The sequence below is a fragment of the Nannospalax galili genome, unplaced genomic scaffold (genome assembly GCF_000622305.1).
Source record: "Nannospalax galili isolate Female #2095 unplaced genomic scaffold, S.galili_v1.0 scaffold146, whole genome shotgun sequence".
Taxonomy (NCBI): domain Eukaryota; kingdom Metazoa; phylum Chordata; class Mammalia; order Rodentia; family Spalacidae; genus Nannospalax; species Nannospalax galili.
Genome location: NW_008357929.1, coordinates 1,447,216 through 1,469,306, shown reverse-complemented (window position 1 = coordinate 1,469,306; position 22,091 = coordinate 1,447,216).

Below are 22,091 nucleotides of genomic sequence, written 5' to 3'. Positions count from 1 at the left end.
TTTCTCACCCTCCCCTTTGGGCTCTTGTTTAACTGAGCTGACATGGCTCCTGTGCTTGACACCACTGCTGCCACAGGCTCACATGAGCAAGCCTCCAGTGGCCTGGGAGCCTCCACTTCCCTGTGTTCATGAACCAGCCCTGGCTCTTAGAATCTTTCTGCCTCCTCTTCTGCAATGGTCCCTGAGCTGTGGGTGGGTGAGGTTCCACATAGAGTCCCATCCTACACTCTACAGTCTCTTATTCTCCAAAACTTGGCTGGTTGTGGCCTTCTGTGTGCATTGCACTCTGATGTACATGGGAGCTTCACTGGTGAGAGTAGAGCTGCTTTTTAAAGTTTGTCTGAGGCAGGGTTTCATGTGATCCAGGCTGCCCTGGAGCTAGTTGTATAGCTGATGATAACTTTGGATTCCTGATCCTCCTGCCTGCGCTTCCCCATGGCTGGGATTACAGGTGTAATTGCCACACCTGGTTTTGAGTTATAAGACATCAGGCACAGGCACCGAGACACACGTGGTCCACCATAAGGGTGATGGGGGATAAAGGCTGCCAGTTAAACTGTAAGAGGCACGTGGGGCTAGTGGGAATGGGAGTATGAGATGTGGTGGGGACAGGAGCTTGCAGTGTTGTGAGATGGTAGCTTCAAAGTCTGCCAGGAAGAAATGTTTGCCATTATATATGGAGCTCAAACATCATGAAGACTTTTGTCACCATGAATTCAGAACATGGAGGAAACAGCAGCTGGTGAAGCATGCATGATCCTCTGTATCCACATGTGTGGTCCTCTGTATCCACATGCCTGGTTCTCTGTATCTGAGGAACGAATATGTGTGGTTCAGCAAGCTGTGTGCATTGAAAATGGTTTATAAATTGCATCAGTGCCAAACATGTGAAGTCTTTTCCCTTTGTTAGTATAATAACTATTTCCATAGCATGTAACCTCACTGTGTATCATAAATAGTCTAGAGATGATTTTATCTTGAGCATCCTACTGAATCTGTTAGGGACCAGGGCTTCTCCTGGATATGAGGTTGTCACAGAAAAGAATGTGGTGGGTGAATAGAGTGTGTGCTAAGGGTTCCTAATTTCATTTGTTGAGCACTCAGAAAAGTCCCCAAAGAAATCTCATCTAATTTGAGACCCACAGAATGAACAGGAAGTGGCTTGGTACCAGAGTCCTGGTAAGGAGAGGAGGGAACGGCACACCAACGGCAAGGACCTTCATAATGTGCACATCACCGCTTTTGATGACTTGGAGGAATTTGCCTCAGATTTGAGACAGGATGGGCAGAACATTTTCTTTTCTGCTTCTTCGTCTCGATTTTTATATTATTTTGCTGAACTTTGCCAATAGGCGATGTATGCTCACACAATATCCCAAGACATAAAGAAACATGAAATCAAGCGTCTCCTCTCCCTAAAGGAACACGAAGTCAAGTGTCTCCTATCAAGTTTTGCTTCTGAGAGATTCTTGCAGGCACCTGTTCCTTCTTCATATTTTCACAGTCTTTGGGTTTAAAGCATTAAATGTTTTGCTTCTCTAAAGCGACAATGGCTCATATGCCATTAGTATTTCTGTTACTTAATATGCATCTTAGATTTAATTACTTAAACACATTTTTCAAGATATTCTCAGTCTTTAAAAAGTTGTTACTTTTAAATGTGTGGGTGTTTTGTGTGTATGTTTATAAGTGCACCAAGTGTGTACAATGTGTGTAGAGGTTAGAAGAGGGTGTCAGATCCCCTGAAAATTGACCATTTGTGATATAATCTGCAAATACACCCTCCCCTGCAGTTTTAATTTTGGATTTCTGGATTTTCATTTTTGCTTGGCTTGCTTATGTTTTTGAGACAGGCTCTTTCCATGTAGTCCAGGCTGATCTTGAACTCATGACCGACCTGCCTCATCGTCTCTAATGCTGGTATTAACTGTGTGCCCCTGTCCTAGCTCCTCATGCTTTTGTTTTTCAACTTTGCAAAGGTCAAACATGTCATCATTCTCCATGAATTCTGGTTTGATGTACATTGTTTTTATTAGTGCATATGGATTGTGTAAAATAATGGGTTTCATTATGATATTTTTATACTTGAGTATAATGGGCTTTGTTCCTATCTTCACCCCCATGCTCCTCTCTTGGGCCCCTCCCTCACTGGTTTCCTTCCTCTTCCTGAATGCTCCCGTCTTTTACTTCCATGTGTTTTTTAGAAATCTAGATTCTGCATATGAAAGGGAACATGCCTTTTGGCATCTGGCTGCTGTTGCTTAACCCATGATCTCCAGTTCCCTTCACCCTTCTGCCAATGACATAATTTCATTCTTTTTTATGGATGGCATGAATATATCACATCTCCATTATCCATTCATCTGTTGATGGACATCTAGGCTGAGCTGATCATAAATAAATTGTAAATAGTGCTGTGATAAATAGCTATTTGCAGAGGTCTCTATTGTATGTTATGTTCACTTATCATCCTTTGGGTATATACCCACCAGTGCTATAGCTGGACTGTATGGTATTGTTCTTTTATTATTTTTTTTTAACTTTTTTAGACATCTCCATTCTTATTTCTATGGTGGCTACAGCAGCCTACAGTCCCTCCAGTTGTATATAAGGGTTCCTTTCTCATTACACCCTCGCCAGCAATGTTTTTGTCTCTTTTTTTCTTGGTGATAGCCATTCTGGTGAGGATGGGGTAGATTCTCAGTGCAGTTTTGATTTGCATTTCCACAACGTCTAAAGATATTGTGCATTTTTTCATGTATTTATTGGCCATTTGTACTTCCGCTTTTCAGAACTGTTTATTCATTTTGTTTGCCCATTTACTGATGGAATGATTTGTTCTCTCAGCGGTTAACTTTTGAACTCTTTATGGATTCTGGATAGCGGCCCCTGTCAGATGACCGACTTTCTCCTTCAACAGCCTCTTACTGTGATTTTTCCCTTGCCTTGCAGAAGTGTTTTAATTCCACACGATCACATCTGTCAGTTCTTGCTGTTCTTTCTGGAGCTACTGGAATAGTTTTCAGAGAGTCCTTGCCTGTGCCTGCATCTTGGAGTGTTTCCCCTGTTTCCTAGCAGTTTTGGAGCTTAAAGTCTTATATTAAGGTGTTTGATTCATTTTGCATTGATACACTAGTTTAAGAAAGCCTTCATGCTTTCTAAGAGTCTCCTAATTTTAGCATTTTTTGTAGAATTACTTTACATATTTCAAATTAATTTTCATCTGTAATTAATTTCTAGTAAGGTATGGGTCAGAGAGCTAAATTTACTTATTTACTTTCCAAAAATGACTCTCCACGTTTTCAAGACCACTTGTTCGTAATCTATGTTTCCCTCCTCCTCCGATGGACTTCATGGTACATTTGAGTTTCCTGAGTTTGTTTCTGTCCTGTCCTTTTCATTCATCTACCTGTCCATGCCTGTCTTGGTGTCTCCTAACTGAAATGTTAATTTCTGTAATGTTTGCGTTTAATATCTGGAAACTCTAGTTATCTTTTCAACCTTTTTTCCTGTCTATTCTTGCTCTGAGGAACTTTGTAGGAGGCTGTGACTGGACAGTTGGATGAGTTTTTACCCTATTCTCAGGTTGAGATCTAACTTCTCTTTTGGGCTCTGCGCAATCCTGGCTGCTTTGCACCATCGTTTGATTATGGGTCACGAGCTTGAGCACAGTATGATTCTACTTTTAATCTGTTTCACCAGTGTCTTTACTGGTTCTTCCTGGATTTGGAGATGAGGGTCTGGAGAGCTCATTCATGGTCTAGATGTGAATGGAACCATTACTACAGTCATTACTCTCCACTCCCTACGGCTTCTATTAAGATAGAGTGCACCAGACACTGTGCTCAATATTTTAATATAACAATCACTTAATGTTTACATAATGCTAAGCGTTTTAAATGTGCCATCCAGTTCATCTTTGCACAGTGCCAAATATTTTTAAAAGTATTATCTATTTAGTCTTTACACAACACGTGGGGAGGAGAGGTGTGTTTCTTTACTCACAGCTGACTGTTGGTGGTCACTACTATATGCAATCGACTTTCCAGCATGTTCATATTATTGGCCACTTTCCAGCCTGTGACCAGGAGCCCAGCCTCCAGACTTCCTAGGGCTTCAGCAAGCAAACTGCTGTAGGAATGTGTTTTTATTTCCAAAGTTGTAAATTGTACCAAAATAGATTTTACACAATTTACAATGTGTTTGACAAGAAAACAGGTTGTGGCTGCCAAATTCTGATTTTTAATTGAACTTGTATGTGAGTATAGGGGACAATAAATAGCCTACCCATGGGGGTATAAGGCAACAGTAAAGACATTGGAGAATGTCTCCTGGGGTGGCCAGAGGGCAAAGAGCATGCAGGTTTCTGGATGCCTTACTTACTTGGGTTGTTTTTGGAAATGTCTCTTAAGGACGGCCGCTGAGGACCCGAGGGATTCATGAATACCATTTTGATAGCAGTCAAGTAACAAGGCAGTTCTGACTTACGTATATGTAAAAGCCAGGCTCCACCTGGGAGAGAAAGTATGCAATGTTTGTGTTTGTGAGTCTGATTTTTTTCGATTAATATGATGATCTCCAGTTCTATTTACTTTTCTTCAAATGATACAATTTCAATCTTTTTTTATAGCTGAGTAAAACTCCATTGTGTATACATACCAATTTTCTTTATCAATTCATCTGTTGATGGATGCTGTGTGAGTTACTTGTCTTTTTGCTATGACAAAATACCTGACAAGAAGCTAACTTAAGAGAAGAAAGGTTTATTTTGGCTTACATAGTCCACTGACAAGGTGAACTCATGGTGGCAAGAGCTTGAAGCAGCTGGTCACATTGTATCTGCAGTCAGGAAGCAGAGAAAGATGGATGGGCACTCAGCCTGCTTTTTCCTGTTCACTCATTCAACCATGAAATGATAATGGGTCCTCCCATCTCAACCTAATCTAGGTAATTCCTCACAGACATGCCCAGAAGCTTGTCTTCTAGATGGTCTAGAAGATCCTGCCAAGTGTACAATCAATATTAACCATCACAATTTCACCCCATTTCAACATGTACACATATCATTATATATTTTTACATTTCTTTGTTTATTATGTGTGGCGAGGTGGGGGTGGTGCATGTGTGCCACAGCACATGTGTGAGGGTCAGAGGAAAGGCTGTGGGAGTCAGTTTTCTCCTCCCACCACGTGGATTCTGATAATCAAATTCAGGTCATCAGATTTGGCAACAAGTGCCTTTACCCACTAATTTATCTTGCCACTCCTGACATTTTAAAGCCACGACCTTCAACCCCTTATCTCATAGGCTTTTGGACATTTCATAATACAAAATATATTCAATCCAACTTCAAAAGTCCCCATAGTCTTTAACAATTCCAACACTGTTTAAAAGTCCAAAGTCCAAGTCTCAATAGAGACTTAAGAAAACCTATTAATTGTGACCTCTTACAATGTAAAAAACAAGCTGCATACTTCCAACATACTGTGGCACAGCATACACATCCCCATCCCCAAAGGGAAGAATGGAGCATAGCAAGGAATGATTAGATCCAAGCAAGATTAAAACCCAGCATGCAAGACATAAAATGTTGCCGTTCTTTGTTCAGCATCTTGGACCATGATGGAGTGCTCACTGGAACATTCTTTCACCGGATGTGGTGATTATTCTTGTAATCACAGCCCTTGGGAGAGTGAGGCAAGAAAATGACTGAGTTATAGGCCATCCTGGACTACACAGATGGATAGATAATTCAACTGACATTCTCATTCCCAGCTCAACTAGATATTCAGCGTGGCCAGTGTTCACTTTACTTCAGCGTGGCCAGTGTTCACTTTACTTATCTTCAGAAGACTGTCCCCTACTTCCATAGGCTTAGGTAGCTCTACCCCCTCAGCTCTGCTGCATGCGGCATATACAGTCTCTCTCTTGAGCTGGCTCTACTCAGTGTCTGCAGTTTTCTTTGGGGGACATCATTATTATTTACTGAGCTTTTAAAATTTCATACATTTCCCACTCAAATCCAGACCCCCTCTCCCATCCATGCCTCCCCCATCCCCTCATCGAACTCTGCCATACATGCTGAGTCTTATTCATTCAGGTGTTTGTGCCCAAATGTCCTTCAGTGTAAATGTGTCCACTGGAGTCTAGTCAGCCCATTGAGTGGTCTTATGTAAGTCATACTCTCCCTATTTCTCACCTCCCCTTTAGGCCCTTGTTTAACTGAGCTGACATGGGTCCCACGTTTGAGGTCACTGCTGCTGCAGGCTCACATGAGCAAGCCTCCAGTGGCCTGGAAACTTCCACCTCCCTGTGTGCATGAACCAGACCTGGCTCTTAGAATCTTTCCACCTCCTCTTCTACAGTGGTCCCTGAGCCATGGGTGGATGAGGTTCCATATAGGAGTTCCATCCTACACTCTACAGTCTCTTACTCTCCAAAACTTGGCTAGTTGTGGCTTTCTGTATGTATTGCACTCTGATGTACATGGAAGCCTCACTGGTGAGAGTTGAGGGGTGCATTAGCCCTCTCTCTACCCCTTATTCCGCTATGTTCCACAAGCCTTGGTTGTAGAGATTCGGCTGCAGATGCGTCACCTAGTACTGGGCATCTCCCAAGTATATGTTCTCTGTGCCTGACAAGATGTGCAAATCTGTAGTAGCCTCCATCTGTTGCAAAAAGAAGCTTCTCTGATGAGTGCTGTATGGCATGTTTGTTGCTCTAAGGGACGTCCCTTCTATCTGGCACTGTGTTCCCCACCAAACACCTCCTGGGTATACATATGCATTAATGTTCAGACACTCTAAGCGCATTTCTCATAGGGTTTCTAGGACATCACTTTTCCCTCTAGGTTTTGTAGCCCCCAAAGATTCACTCATCTCTACTCTTTTTCCTCCCATCTAGCCTCCCTCCTTCCTCCCTTCCTAGTCACAATGCCCCCATTACCTTCGTCTTCCCCCAATACCTCCCAACTCCTGCCATCTTTCCTTTCCTGACTTTCTCTGCTCCCCCACACTATGGTGATATTATTTTTATACTACGTTATCCTCTGTCTGAGCTGGGTTTTACATTTTCATTCTGTCGTATAGTCATATAAAGCAATCATTTAGACCTAATTTTCTTTGTCATTGTTTCAGTGGTCATTGCCAGGGCTCTTGCGGCCTAGAGCCCTGCATTTGATTTATTCACCATTGGTTAAATCGGGTCTCTGCATACTTTGTTTAGAAGGTTACAGATTCAGGTATGGTGGTATACAACTGTGATCTCAGCACTTAGGAAGCAGAGGCAGGTCTGTGAAGACTTATGTCCTTTTATACCTGCAAAATTTCTTATACTAATTCCTAGATATGTGGAATAGATTATGATGGAGATGATGTTGATGATGATGATGGTAAATACAATATCAACATCAATAGCTATCTTAGTTTGTGTGCTACTCTGAAATCAGAACACGAGACAAGGACTTGGGGGCAAACTATATTTGGAAAATTATTTTAGCAAGCAGATGTAAGAGAAGAGGGAGTCAAGCAGAAATCAGAAAAGCCCTAGGGAGTCATGCTGAGTTTGTTAGCCCTGTGACAATTTAGATCAATCTCTGCTAGAGACCACCTGAGGGACCATCTAGAACACACCTGCAGCTGAAGGAGGAGGCAGTGACATTTACACGGCTGCAGTATCCCCTCCTTTCCCTGATGCATCTAGGCGCAAAGTGAAAAAAATTCTTCATGCTTTGTTAAAAAAAGGCACTGAAGTTTCTTCAAGTGGTAGGGGGAGAGGTAGTGGGCTATGAGTGGACTCTGGAGCTGCCCACCAGAGCTTCAGCTGAAATCATGGTGGGCCAAGACACTGGAACACTGGATATCAATAGCACATGTTATAATCATCAATTTTTACTCAGTTCTCATGTGTTGATTCATTTATACTTTGTGGTAACCCCGTGAAGCAGGTAGGTAGGAACTGCTTTCCATGTTGTCGTTATATAAACCTGATATATTGTTCCCTTCTGATTTATTGTTCCCCTTTCAAAAGAGATGCTATGGTCCCTGAACTCATAGGACAATTGTCTTTGTTTCCAATCCTTCCTTGGTGACATTGTCAATCACTGAAGCATACTTTCACTGGGTGTGGTCATTATTCTTATGAGACCATCATCACATGAGGTCATCATTCACATTCTTGGGAGAGTGAGGCAAGAAAATTCCTAAGTTACAGGCTATCCTGGGCTACATAGCAAGATTCTGTTCCAAAAAGAAAAAAAATTTCAACTGACCATTCTCCTTCCCAGCTCAACTAGATTCAGCGTGATGAAGATTTGCTTTACTTATCTTCAAGAGACTGTCCCCTACTTCCATCAGCCATCTACAGTTTTATACACATCTCGGTCTCTCTACCACACTTTAACCTTTCATTTTGAGGAGAGGACTTTTTACTTCATCAAGAAAATTGAGTCCATCAAGCTCAACTTGTCCTCTCCTACGAAGTCTGCACATTCCTCCCCAGATTCAGAGAGTGGTAGGTTCCTTGGATCTCACCAGCCTCCCTACGTCCTACAGTGGCTTGGATCTGCTGTCTAGTCTGCCCTATGTTATCTTCTCTGCCCTTAGTATCATAGCTGTCTATTTTCTCCTTCTATTACTATAAATCTACTCAGTGTTCTTTCATGTTTATAAAATCCCTTTCTTGAGTCTACCTTAAGGCACCATCCAGAATCTCTATTTTTTGTAGCCAGTGTTTTGGAATGTTAGTTTATATTCAACTTTCATCCCCACCTGGCCACCATCATTGTACTGATACTGCTCTCTGTGGATATTGACATTGTTGGGTCATGGAATATTCTTTTTTTTGGTTTCAGTAACTAAGATAGCTATTACTCATTAATTTTATCATCATCATCATCATCATCATCATCATCATCATGTATTCCAGATATCTAGGGATCACATCGTGACTTCCAGGTGGGCTGTGACTAGGGAGACCCTATCAAAAAACAATCAGTAACAACATCGCCCCTAAATAATGATCTAATTATAATAATTTTAGTCTAATGTGCTACACAAAAACTGAAGAGACTGAAAGGGTAGGAGAAAACATGATTTCCTTATTGTTCCCAAGGGGGATATTATTTATTCTTGATAAAGATAGCTAGAGAAATATATGTTCTAGGATGTAGTTTTTAAACCTCAAAACAAGAGCTAGTAGAAATAAAAACAGGATGTATACTTTTCAAATGAGTTTTTAAAAGGCAAAGAAAATAAGTTTTGCATATCAAACATACTTTGTCCTACACAGTCAGGCCTTCAGCTTTAATCTCTTAATTTCCAGGGACTCTCTGACTCTTCCTTCCCACTGGATCCCAGCATCACCACCAAGTTCATTTATGCAAGCACCCTGCTTCTGACCACAGCTTCCCTTTTTCTAGCTTTAATTACAACCACCAAAATAGCTCCTGATCTCACTATGACTGTAGCTCTTTTGTTTTCATTTTTCTCATCCCTCAGCCTTCTCCTGACTTCTGTTTCTTATCTGTCCAGGTTAGACTTCAGGGTGCAGTATTTCATTGATGCTATTGCTAATACCTGGTACCTTAACCTGCCTGCCCAGGTAAGTTTTGTTAGACACTGTCGGGCTGAAATCCATTTCCAGGAGAAACCACTGCACTTTCATTTCCTGTGTTTGAGAATCTGGAGAAACACCTCACAGTGCAGACTGAACCACCACAATCCATGACCCTCCATCCTGAATCAGCACAGTAGAGCTGGCGGTCTTTCAGATGTCTCTGACTGGCTCCTCATCTTGTCCCTTCATAATGACTATTACAAAACTTCTGTCTTCCCAGAGCCCAATTTCCCTACCATCTCTGAGTGACAGATTCATTTGAAAGTTGACATAGAAAATAGACTATGACAGAAGAGCACTCCATTGCCATAGCTGCCTCTGCCTCATCCACCTTCCTGCCTGTTCCTTAGATGAGCTGTTTTGTGTCCTGATGGAGACCAGTTTCTTAACTGTGTCTTGGATTATGACTCTTTTCTCCTTATATTTTGGATGGTCTCTTATCTCATGAATATCCAGTCTCTCCAAATTAACTCTATCAGTTACTTCAAATGTAATATTAGTCAACTTTAAATCAGAAAGAAATCCTGTTGTGTGCAACAAGAATGAATCTCCTCCTCTTCCTTATCATCATCGTCATCATCATCATCATCATCATCATCTACCCATCCATCGGAGGTCACCAAAAATAGGGACATATGCTAACTGAATGATCAGGCCACATGATTTCACCTACCCGTGGATAGAAAAGTTGAAATCATAGAAGCAAAGACTAGAAAGGTGGCTATGGTGGCTTATAAGGAGGCTGGGATTGGGGACAGGTTAGCCAAAGGGTACAGAAGTTCAATTAGACTAGGGCTCTTACGCAATATGAGTTAATATGAGTTAATATCAATGTATTTATCTTCTTAAAAACTGCAGTTGGGCAGTTACTCAAATGAACTTACAGCAATGGTAACAGCATGCACAAGACTCATGTAAGCTTAGTCATGACAAAATCATAGCACAGAAGTGGGGAAGTGGGTAAAAAACCCCAACCTTACCTGAGGAACTATTGGCAATTGATAGCTGCTGGGAGAGGGAGAGTCAACTTTCTTTGAGAGTGTGATGCTGCCTAGGTTGACTAGACCCCAGTGGATGGACTAACACTGAAAAGCATTTGGGTGGGTCTAAATATGACTCAATAGTACTAGAAATTGGGTGGGTTATTAAGGGAGGGTGCAGATAAGGGAGGGGTCTAAATATGATCAAAATATATTGAATAAAATTTGCAAAAATTAAAAAAAACTTCTGGGAGATTTTAAATGTTCCCATGACAAAAATGTGAAATAACGCTTGTGATACTTAGATCCATTTAGCTATCCGCAATGTATAAATATTTCAGAACAGCATGCATCTGATAAATATATGTACTTTTTATTGTCAGTTAAAATAAGCAAATAAATCAAAGTTAAATAATGGATATTCTAGAAAGTTCACTCTATTAAAATAAACCATCTCCCCTCACAGTTCCCTTCTCTTCACAGACACATACAAGCCTGTTTGTTTTCTAACTCTGCAGCCATGATTTAGCTCCCACACACTTCCAGTTTGGCCTCTGTCCACCCACTATGCAGTGTAGCAAGTTCACTGGTATCTTCTGGGATATCAGAATCCAAGGGTAACTTCCAATCTACTCCATCTCCCTTCTCAATGGAATCAGATGCATTGGTTACTCCCCCACCCCTTTTTTTTTGAGCCAGGGTCTCTCTGTAGCCCTGGGAACATGTAGAATGTAGACAAGGCTGCCCTTGAACTCACAGAGATCTGCCTGCTTCTGCCTCCCCCAGTGCTGGGATAAAAAGCGTGTGCCACCAAGCCAATGCCAGCCTGTCTTGATAGGTAAGGTTGTGGTAGTCCTCTGACTCTTTTTTTTTCAATTATAGGTCTTCAGAGTTTCTGCTGATGGTAGTTGAGTTTTATAAAAGCATTTTTTGGGACTTGGTGTGAAGGTGTGTTGAATCTACAGGTAAGTCTAGGGAGAGCTGACATCTTGATGTTGAGTCTTTCTGATCTATGAACATGATACTGCCCTCCATTTTTAAGATCCTTTTTACTGATCTTAAAGATGTTTTGTAGTTTTCAGAGTAAAATTCTATCAAATAGTTTATCACTTTATCCCTGGTATTTCTCATTTTAGGATGCTGGTTTTTTAAAAATTATTTTTATTTTATTGTATGAATGTTTTGCCTGCAAGTATGTAAGTACACCCATGCATGCAATGCCTGTGGAGGCTAGAAGAAGGTGTCAGATCTCCTGGAACTGGAGTTTGGATCCTTGTTAGCTACTATGTGGGTGCTGGAAACTGAACCTAGGTCCTCTGCAAGAGCAGCTAATGCTCTTAACTGCAGCCCCAATGATGATGTTTTAGAGGATCTGTTTCTAATTTCATTTTGACGGTTCATTGCTATCACATAAACATACGATTGATTTTTTTATGCTTCGAACTTACTAAATACCTGTGTTAGTTTAGATTTTTGTTTTGTTTTATGAGGCAGAGTCTCCTTATAGCCTGAGTTAGTCTGGAACTTGCTATGTAGACCTGGCTGGTCTTGGTCTCACAGAGATCCACCTGCCTCTGCCTCCCTAGTGCTTGGATTAAAGGCATGACTTCTATGCCCAGCAATTTTAGTAGTTTGATTCCATTCGGCTTTGTACATAGATGACTGTGCTGTGTATGAACAGATGCATATTGTTTTCTTCCATTATAACGTCATATTTTCACTGGCTGGAACATGTTGTAAATACAATGCAACAGTGTGAGGGTGGACCACCTTGCCATATTCCTTCTCTTGGAGAAAACATTCAGTCCTTTGCAAGTAAATATGATATTACCAAATTAAGTTCTTATTCATGTTTCCTTCTTTTCTTTTCCATCCTTTTGTGTTTATGTGTGTGCATGTTTGTGTGTCTGCATGTTCTTGTATGTGGAAGCCAGAGATCAACATCAGATGTCTTCCTCAATTACTGTCCATCTTATTTTTTGAGACATATTCTTCTTTGTCAATTGGCTAGGCTGTTGGCCAGCAAGCTCCCAGGGTCATCCTGCCTCCTTCTCCACAGTGCTGGGATTACAGGCTTGTGCCACTACCCTGGATTTTGATGTTGGTGCTGGGTGAGCAAACTCAGGCCCTCATGGGTGTACAGCAAGCACTTTCCTGACAGCTGTCTCCTCGGCTCTCTTGCCTTCTTTCGGGTTTTCTTTTACAATTCTAGTTTATCTTCTTCATTAACTTTAGCTTTTTGTTTTGTTTTTCAGTGATGACTTCGGGTTTATAGCATAAATTTTAACCCAATCTCAGCATGCCACCCTGCCACATAATGCCCCTGCCTGTGTAAGAGCAGAGCCTCCCACTCCTTCTCTCTCAGTCTGGGAGATTGTCATGTTATAGACCCCACAATACATTACATGTTTTCTAAACAGCCACTTACCCTTAAACATCTTTAAATAATAATTTAAAAATCTCATATATTTATACAATTTCTATATATTTACTCATTATTTCCATTCCTTCATTGAAAGACTTCCCAGTCTTGGCACTGTTGATATATGAGTTCAGATAATCCCCTATTGTGTGCTAGTGCTGTGTGTTGCAGGATGCTTTGACCTCTCTACCACTTTAGATGCCAGTAGGGAGCCCCTTGGCTGGCACTCAAGCTTCTGGTTGTCCCTTCCACCCCCTGAAGGCAGGTCACTCTGAAGGACTGAAGTCATATGCAAAGATGTTTATATAGTTGCAAAAGCCCAAAATCTAACAGCCAATTGCATACCTACTTCCTCATCTTTCACCTAAGATTTATCACCAGATTGTATTGTTTTTTCTTCATAAATATGCCCCAATCATACCCATATTTTCTATTATTTTCTGCTACCATCCTAATCTAAGTTATCATGATTTTTTATCTGGGTTAATGCAGTAAATTCCTAACTTGGCCTTACATTCTTAGTCCCCTCTGACCTGGGGTTCACACTGTGCCTGCTGCGTTTTTCAAAATAATTCCTGCAAACCTATCTCATCTCAGTTTATTATCTAAGTAATTCCTTTATGCCTGGATAGCTATGATCTCTTTTTCTTTACTCAGGTTGGATAACCAATAAATATGATCGGTGGACTTCAACTGGGGTCTATGTAACTTTATAAAAAGACAATTTTGCAGTACTTGTTAGGACCCTAAATTAAGGGGAAATTTAATTTTAAGGAGAAAAAGGGAAGAAATCACAGGTATGAAAGCAAGTGTTTGCAGCACCCCTATCACTAGCGTTACCTTTTAATTATGTAGTTAAATTTGCATCCTCAGAAGGGGTAATAAAGTGGTAAATGGAGGTTTATGGAGGAGAGAGTAGGACATTAGCTGTAGAGCTGCTGGCCTCTTTAGACAGACAAGTAGGACTTTGCCTGGTTCTCAAGGACCTGCCTGAGTGCCCAGCCTCATCATATGCATGCCTTCCCGTCTACCCTAGGAGCTCTGTCATTTACACCCCTTTCCGTTAATATTTTTGCACATATCAGTTGCTCTGAGCGAAGAGAGCATAAAAAAAAAAAAAAATCCAACAAGAGTTTGTTCAAATCACATTCCAAGTAAGGGAACAGATGACTTACAAGAGTTTTAGCGGAATAAAAAACTTCCTCTTTAAATAAATTAAAAAAACAAAAAAAGCCGACCAACAAAGCCACAACCTGAAACCAGATGCGGTGCTTTCCACTTGCAATCTGCCTCTCTGAATGGAAACAAGACAGAACTGCAAGTTTATACTTTTGAAGAAAGAGGGCACCAAAAATGGATAAGGAACACAAAATGGGAGCACTTAGAAGATCAAAGATAGAGCTCTCAGGTAGCAGAATCAGATAAAAGTTTTTCCCACAGCTGGTTACACAATCAAAGGTGGCATTGTTACTGTTTGGCAAATAAGAGTCCCATTTTGAGAACTTGCCTCTGTTTTTTTTTTTTTAAATACTTTATTTATTATTTTTATTTTATGAATGTATTGCCTGTATGCATGTAAGTGCACCTGTCTTATGCAGTGCCCAAGGAGGTCAGAAGAGGGTGTTGGATCCCCTGGAACTGGAGTTACAGATGATTGTTAGTTGCCATGTGGATAGTAGGAATTGAACCCAGGTCCTCTACAAGAGCAGCCAGTGCTCTTAACTGCTGAGCCATTTCTCCTGGTCTCCCACTTCTGTTTTTCTTAAAGAAGTGGCAACTACTTCAATCAGGTAATAAGGGGACTGACACTTGAAACCTTTACTTTGCTTTGCTCTGTCTTGCACACACACACACACACACACACACACACACACACACACACTGGACTTCTATACATATTCGTCTCTTAAACTGGGCTTGGATGAGGCTGGTCACCAGTGTCTCCATGTCCTCTATGAAGCATGGGCTATCAGGAACTCACAATTTCCAGACTGGAAGTGTTCGTGGAGTATACTATGTTTAGGGGTTCATATTTGTGAAAACAGTGGGAGCTTTTCCTCAGTTAAGAATAAAAGTTGTTGCCAGGGCATGGTGGTGCACACCTGTAATCCCAGCACTCAGGAGGCAGAGGCAGGAGGATCTCTGTGAGATCGAGGCCAGCCTGGAGTTCTAGACCAGCTGGGGCTATAGGGAGGCACTGTCTCAAACAAAACAAAACAAACAAAAAATACAAGTTGTCAGCTGACCTCCACATGTGTGATATGCTCCCCCTACATAAATAAATGAATAAAATTTAAAAGTAATAGTAATGAAAATAGGAGCAGTCAAAGCCGTGTAGATCTTAGAAGTGTCCTGACTCTCATGGCTTGTGAAAGCTGAACTGAACTTGGGCTACTCTGGCTATTCTTGTAAATGCTTCTGTTAAAGAGAAACAGAACTTAAGCAATGAGAAGCAGTCAGCATACATAATATTAGGTAACTAGAGGCTTTCTAACAGGATGGAGTTGCAGAGGACAATCAAATACTTTCTTGGTTTTGCTTCTGCAGCCCTTCCAGGAAGGTTTCCTTCACCCTGTATTCTCTTGCTGGAGCTCCTGAATTACTGGTAGGAACTATTTTATTCATGAATCATTGTTTGCACAAATTAAATCTTAATTTTCCTCCCATGTGCTTTAGTTTACCTTAAACAGTTCTGCTCTCCTGGTGTCTTCTTTGTGAAGTGTTCTCCTTGTTGGAAGGAGGGATTGTGGTATCGGAGTTAGAATGTGAGAAGGCTTTGCTGTGTGAGGCTTCTAGGCTCTTTTTAACCAAGGGGTTTGGCCTGAACAAGATCAATTTGAAACCACAAGGCTTCTAAGGGTCTGTGGTGAGAGGCTGGCAGGCCAGTAGAATGGCCTTATCGTCCTCAATTTCTGTTGCAATTCACTTAGCAAGGGGATTGCCAGTTGTGTCAGAGTATTAAGCTTCCTGATTGAATTTGTCGAGACCCATTTTCTTTGGGTCAATATCCGTTTGGAAATGAGGGTGCACCTAGGGCTTTCCTCAGCATCGTGATGCACTGTTAAGGGAAGTTAGTGAAAACACAGGCTGATCATACCTTGCAGTGCTGCCTGTGTGTATTTGGGGCTGTTTCCCATACTAGTTCCTGTGGGATTCCTGTGTGCTCGACTTTTCTTGGCCTTGCAGAGGGTGGCTTACTGCAGGGCAAAGCTGACCTGGCAAAACACAGAGGCATGGACATCTGCAAAGACCAGTGGCTGGATGGAACTGCACAATGCTGGTGTTGAAAATCTATGCAGATTCAACCATGCCATCTGAGCATTTCTCTCCTAAGTGGGGGCAATGACTTCGCTGTTCACATCCTTCTCCAGCTAGAAATTAGGAAATACGCATTCATTTACAAGTGTAAACTGAGTTTCTGTTAAAATTTAAAAGTCGGATCTATGAAATGATATAAGAAAACAGTGCAGGAAGAACATTGGGAATCTCTTCTTTGAGCGATTTTGAAATCTACATCCATCATTAATTATGGGCACGCTGCTGTGTAATAAAACACCACAGTCTAGTCTTCCTTTTGAGTGTAACTCTAACTGATTTCTCCTCAGCCCCTCTCATCCCTACACTCTCCAGTCTCTGTGATCCACTGTGCTGTTCTGTAATTCCCTGAGGTGATGAGTATGCTAATTACTTTGGTTGGATCATTGTATAACATGTACATGTCTTAAAATACTGCATTATATTGTAAGTATGTAAAGTGGGAGAGAGATAAGTGGGTTGAGATTAGGCAGAATGCATTATATATGCACATATGAAATTGTCAACTAAAAAGAAAATAAACGAAAGGATTTCAAAACAAAATTGATATTCAATTGTGTGCGTGTGCTCAGGTGATTTATCGTGTTCTCTCACCGTCCTTCAAGGCTATGCCCAGGCTGGCCTGCAGGGGGCACAGTCCCCTCCCTCCCTCCCTTCCTTCCTTCCTTCATTTTTCTGTTTAAAGATTTACCTACTTGTGTGTGAGTGTGTACTTGTCATGGTGTGTGTAGAGATCAGAAGACAACTTGTGAGAGTCGATTCTTTTCCACTGTGTGACTTCTGGGAATAGATCTCAGGTTGTCAGGCTTAGTGGCAAGAGCCTCTACCCACTGAGCCATCCAGACTGTGTTTGACAAGCCCCATTTTGTCTTGAATCCTGTGTTCCTCACTCTGTGGAGGCCAGAGGAGAGCATGAGTCCCCTGGAACTAGTGTTGTAGATGGTTGTTAGCCACATGTGGGTATTGGGAACCAAACCTGGTCTTCTGCAAGAGTAGCCAGTGGTCTTAGTGCTGAGCCATTTTTCAAGCCCCAATTTTGGATCTTTTTGATCCTAATGTTATTTTAAAATGTCTTTCTTGAATGTCAGCAAAATCTCATATCCCTTAGTTGTATGGCTTTCTCTTTTCTCATTCTCTAGAATCTTCAAAATATACAATATATAAAGCATATTTGTTTTATGCAATGTGCATTATAATTGCATAGTGTATATTTTACATAATAAGTTATATCTGCTCTATATGGGTGTGCGTGTTAGCCAGAACACATGCCCCATTTTAAACTGGAGTTTTCCTTACATTTAGTGTTGCAGACAAACTACAGAGAAGCATGCTTTGACCATCAATTCTGTGTGTTTACAGATGCTTCAGACAACTTTCCAAATGCTGGTCTTTGGTGGCCATGGGAAAGTTGTTATTATCTCTGGCAAGAAGTCCTACTTAGTATCTCATTCGAGGCAACATCCTGTGACTCTGGACAAGTCACGCTCTCTTTCTTGACTGATGTAGGTTTTGTGATAGGGAATACAAGATGGCCAAGATAGGGAGGCCAAGTGAACATCCCTCAGAAAGCAAATGAATTGCTGCAGGGAGTATCCAGCAAAGGTGCTGTGCAGTGACCTCCCAGCCCATCAAGCAGATGGGTTTGGAAGAAGTCTTTCTCTTCAGAATGAGGCCAGAGTTGACTGAACCATGCATCATAGAAGCAGCTCATTTCTTTGTAGCTTACTTTATTAACACATATTTACTGAGAACCAGGTACTTGGAGACTATTGTGCTTCAGGTAATACATAAAAGCATCAATTCCTCCCTACACATTCAGCAGCAGATGAATATTATAGATAGCTCGGCAACCTTGAACTGGGCATCAGCAAATTTGGGTTTTAACCCTGACTTTAAAAATAGTGAGTGACCTCAATTAACCTCACCTGCTGAAGAATGTGTTTACATATTGATTTCTAGAGTCTTTCCAGTGTAAGTTGGTATTGCTGTTATTATTAACTTGTACTAATAATTCTTTTTTATATAACATTTTTATTCTTTTGAGAATTTCAAACACAAGTACATTATATTCACATTATTTCCATCCCTCCCTTTCTACGCTCCAACTTCTCCATTCACCAGACCCCTCCCTCTCAGATTCATGACTTCTCCTATGATAATTATTGCTACATATACATGCACACACATACACATACACACACCCACTCGTGTGCGCACACACACATCCTAAGTCCATTTATTACTAACAATATGTGCATGTGATGTTTTTAGGACTGGCCACTTGGGATTGGATAAGCTATCAGGAGTCTCATCCCTAAAGAAAGTCGATTCTCTCTCCCTCAGCAGCCATTGATTATCTGTAACTTTTCATCTAAGGGGGGGGGCTGTAAACTTTCCCCCATCCCCATTGGCATGTCAATTGGTATGGTCATTATGTGAGTCTTTTTTTGGGCATCCACATTGTGGAGATCTCCTGGGTGCAACCTCCCTGTCACGTCTAAAAATGCACTCTGGACCTCTGGCTCTTACAGTCTTTATCTCCTATCTTCTGCAATGTTTCCTATACCTTAGGTGTAAGGGTTGCATTTTAAGTGCATCAATTGGGGTTGGGGGCCCCATTGTCATTCATTGTATAGGACTGTCCTCTGATAGACAGAAACCATCTTCCAGAGCTCAGCTGTGCCTGCTTGCTTAAGATCATCACATCTGGGCTTGCTGACTGTTCACACTCAGCAAGGAGGGGCAGGGGGAGCCACGGGATCCTTGCTTGAGAGTCAGCCACACTTCCCAAACAGTGATGAGCAATTCAGCCTTAACTGTGCTTGACCTGGGGGAGGAGCTAGAGTACATAGGCTGGGGAAGCCTAAGGGACGGCCTCTATGGCCGTTTTGTGTGGCTATGGGGAAGCGATCATCCATGCTTGGGTGAAGACTTTCCAGTGTGGCCTTAGGTAGGGGAGAGTCCACACTCCTGTGAGCAAACCCTTACCCACTGCTCTCTAAGTAAACCCAAACAACTCACTGGTTTTCCAGAGTGCATTTTGGTGAAATCATACTTCAGTCATTGGGAGCATGGGAGGAGGGTGGAGATGTTGCTTACACTCACCCCCTGAAGAAATTTTAGCAACACTCATTCTCTGCATTCTGACCAATTGTGGCTTCTGTTTGATGAAGAAAAGAAGCTTGTTTGATGAGCGGTGAGAGTTACACTCACCTGTGGGCATAAGGAGAAGTATTTAGAATACAGTTGGAAACCACATTGATTTAGGAAAATGGCAACAGTAGTTTCTTCTCTAGGGCCTACTCCAGTCATGGGTATCAACTAGGTTTACAGTATTAGGCATGCGTTCCCTCATATTAAGCAGGTCCTAAGTCCAATTAGACAGCTGTTGGCTACCTGCAAGATATAAGTAAGATATTGTGTCATTGGGAATATCTCACTAGGCTGGTCATTGTTGGGGTTTATAGGCTTTGCAACTGGGTAGGACTATCAATTCCTTTTTTCCCGTGGCAGCTTGTATGGCACATTCTGATACTGTGGGAGCTGGTCCTCAGGGAGAAGGCTTCCAGGTCACTTCATCTTGATTTCTTCAAGTACTAAGTCCAAAGTATGTATCTTCAGCAATAGGGTGTTGCCTTCAAGATCTAGGAGGCAATCAAGGGTAATGTCAATAGCTGATATTGTGTTTTGGGGGTCTCTTGAATTCCCCCTGACCAACATTTCAAAGGGCGTGTGTGTGTGTGTGTGTGTGTGTGTGTGTGTGTGAGCGCACGTGTGTGTGTGTGTGTGTATATGTTCCCTTGCCTGATTTTAAGGTATTTGTTAGATAGGCTATGGCTCCTGGGGGAAGCATTACCACTCATTGTGGCATAATTCCATTTCAACAATATATACATATATATACCCATATATGGATTTAAAAATAAACTTATAAAACAATATTTTCCTACAGCTTTTTGAAACATTCTTGCTGTTGTTATCTTCCCTTTCTCCCTTTCCATTTGTGTCACCTTTCCTATCCCTCTCAAGGAAACTCATTTTCCCTTTTTTTACTCTTTCCTTCTTTGTAGCACACTTAGCAATCAGAGAAATGAAAATTAAAACTACTTTGAGATTTCATCTTACCTCAGTCAGAATGGCTAAGATCAAGGAAAAAACTGTCAACAAATGCTGATAAGGGTGTGGAGAAAGGGAAACAGTCATTCACCATTGTCGAGACTGTAAACTGGTGCAGCCACTATAGAAATCAGTGTAGAGAATTCTTAAAAAGCTAAAAATAATACCAGGCATGGTGGCACACGCCTTTACTCTCAGCACTCGGAAGGCAAAAGCAGAGGCAGAAGCAGAGGCAGGCGGATCTCTGTGAGTTTGAGGCCAGCCTGGTCTACATAGTGAGTTCCAGGACAGCTGGGGCTACAGGGAGACCCTGTCTCAAAAAGACAAAAAAAAAAAAAAAAAAAAAAAAAAAAAAAAAAAAAAAAAAGCTAAAAATAGATGTATTAGATGACCCAGCTATACCACTCCCTGGCATATACCCAAAGGAGTCAGTATCATACTACAGAGACACTGCTCAGCCATGTTTATCATTCTTCTCTTTACAACAGCTAGTAAATGGAAGCAACTCAGACCTTCATCAACTGAGGAATGGAATTCTTTACTCAGTCATAAAGAAAAATGAAATCATGAAATTTTCAGGTAAGTGAATGGAACTATAAAATATTATACTGAGTGAGGTAACCCAGACTCAGAAAGACAAAAGTTGTATGCTCGCTCTTGTGTGTGGATCCTAGCTTTGAATCCTTTGATTTGAGTGTATAACCTAGAGTAACCATAGAAGCCAGGAAAGTAAAAAGGGACCATGGGGGTTGGGCAGGGGTGGGGAGAAGAGAAGGTGCTCTAGAGAAGGGGATAGTAGGACACAGGTGCTGATTTTATGATTTTATGATTACCACAATAAAACTAGTTAAATTGTCTACCACTCCACATAAACAGAACAGTTGAACTCTGGTCTCATACCAAACTTAAAATGCATGAGTCAGTGTTAAATGTGTTCATTACAAACACATCAGCTCTCCAGAACTCATCTCTGCATAAGTGGAAGTTTACATCCTTTGATAATCTCCCCGTCTCCCAACTACCAAGCACCCAACAATCACTGTTTTTCTCTCTACTTCTGTAAGTTTGACTTTTTAAGATACACATGTAAATACAGATACGTGGTGTGTGCCTTTCTGTGTCTGGCTTGTTTCACTTCGCACAGTGTCCTCCAGGTTCATTCACATCATCACAATGATGCTCTTTTCCCTGCCCAAGCAACAGGAAATTGCAGCTCAAAGACACTAAGCTAACTTGCCCGGTGTCCCAAAGCTAATGAATATTGGCTGTAGGACTTGAATTCAGGTCTCTGTGAGCTAGACCCTGTAGAACTGCCATTTGAACAGAGTTGGAGGAGGGAAGTCATGCTGACGCTGGGGCTGTGGGGAAGGCAAGTGTGATGGGGAAGATGCAGACAAGCAAGGTGTCTTGAAGAAGGGCAGGCTTTATATTAGCAAACAAGAGGCCATCCCTGAGGCGAGGGCATCACATATGCAAAAATTGAATGGCACTTTGGTTTTGTGATGAAAAGGTGGCTCTTATGTACAAACAGAAGGTACTTGGCATACAGGTGGTGCTCTTTAAATGCTTGATGAATGACTGAGCACATGAAATGACTCATGGAAAGACACATCAGAGTTGTAATATAATAACCTTGAACATAG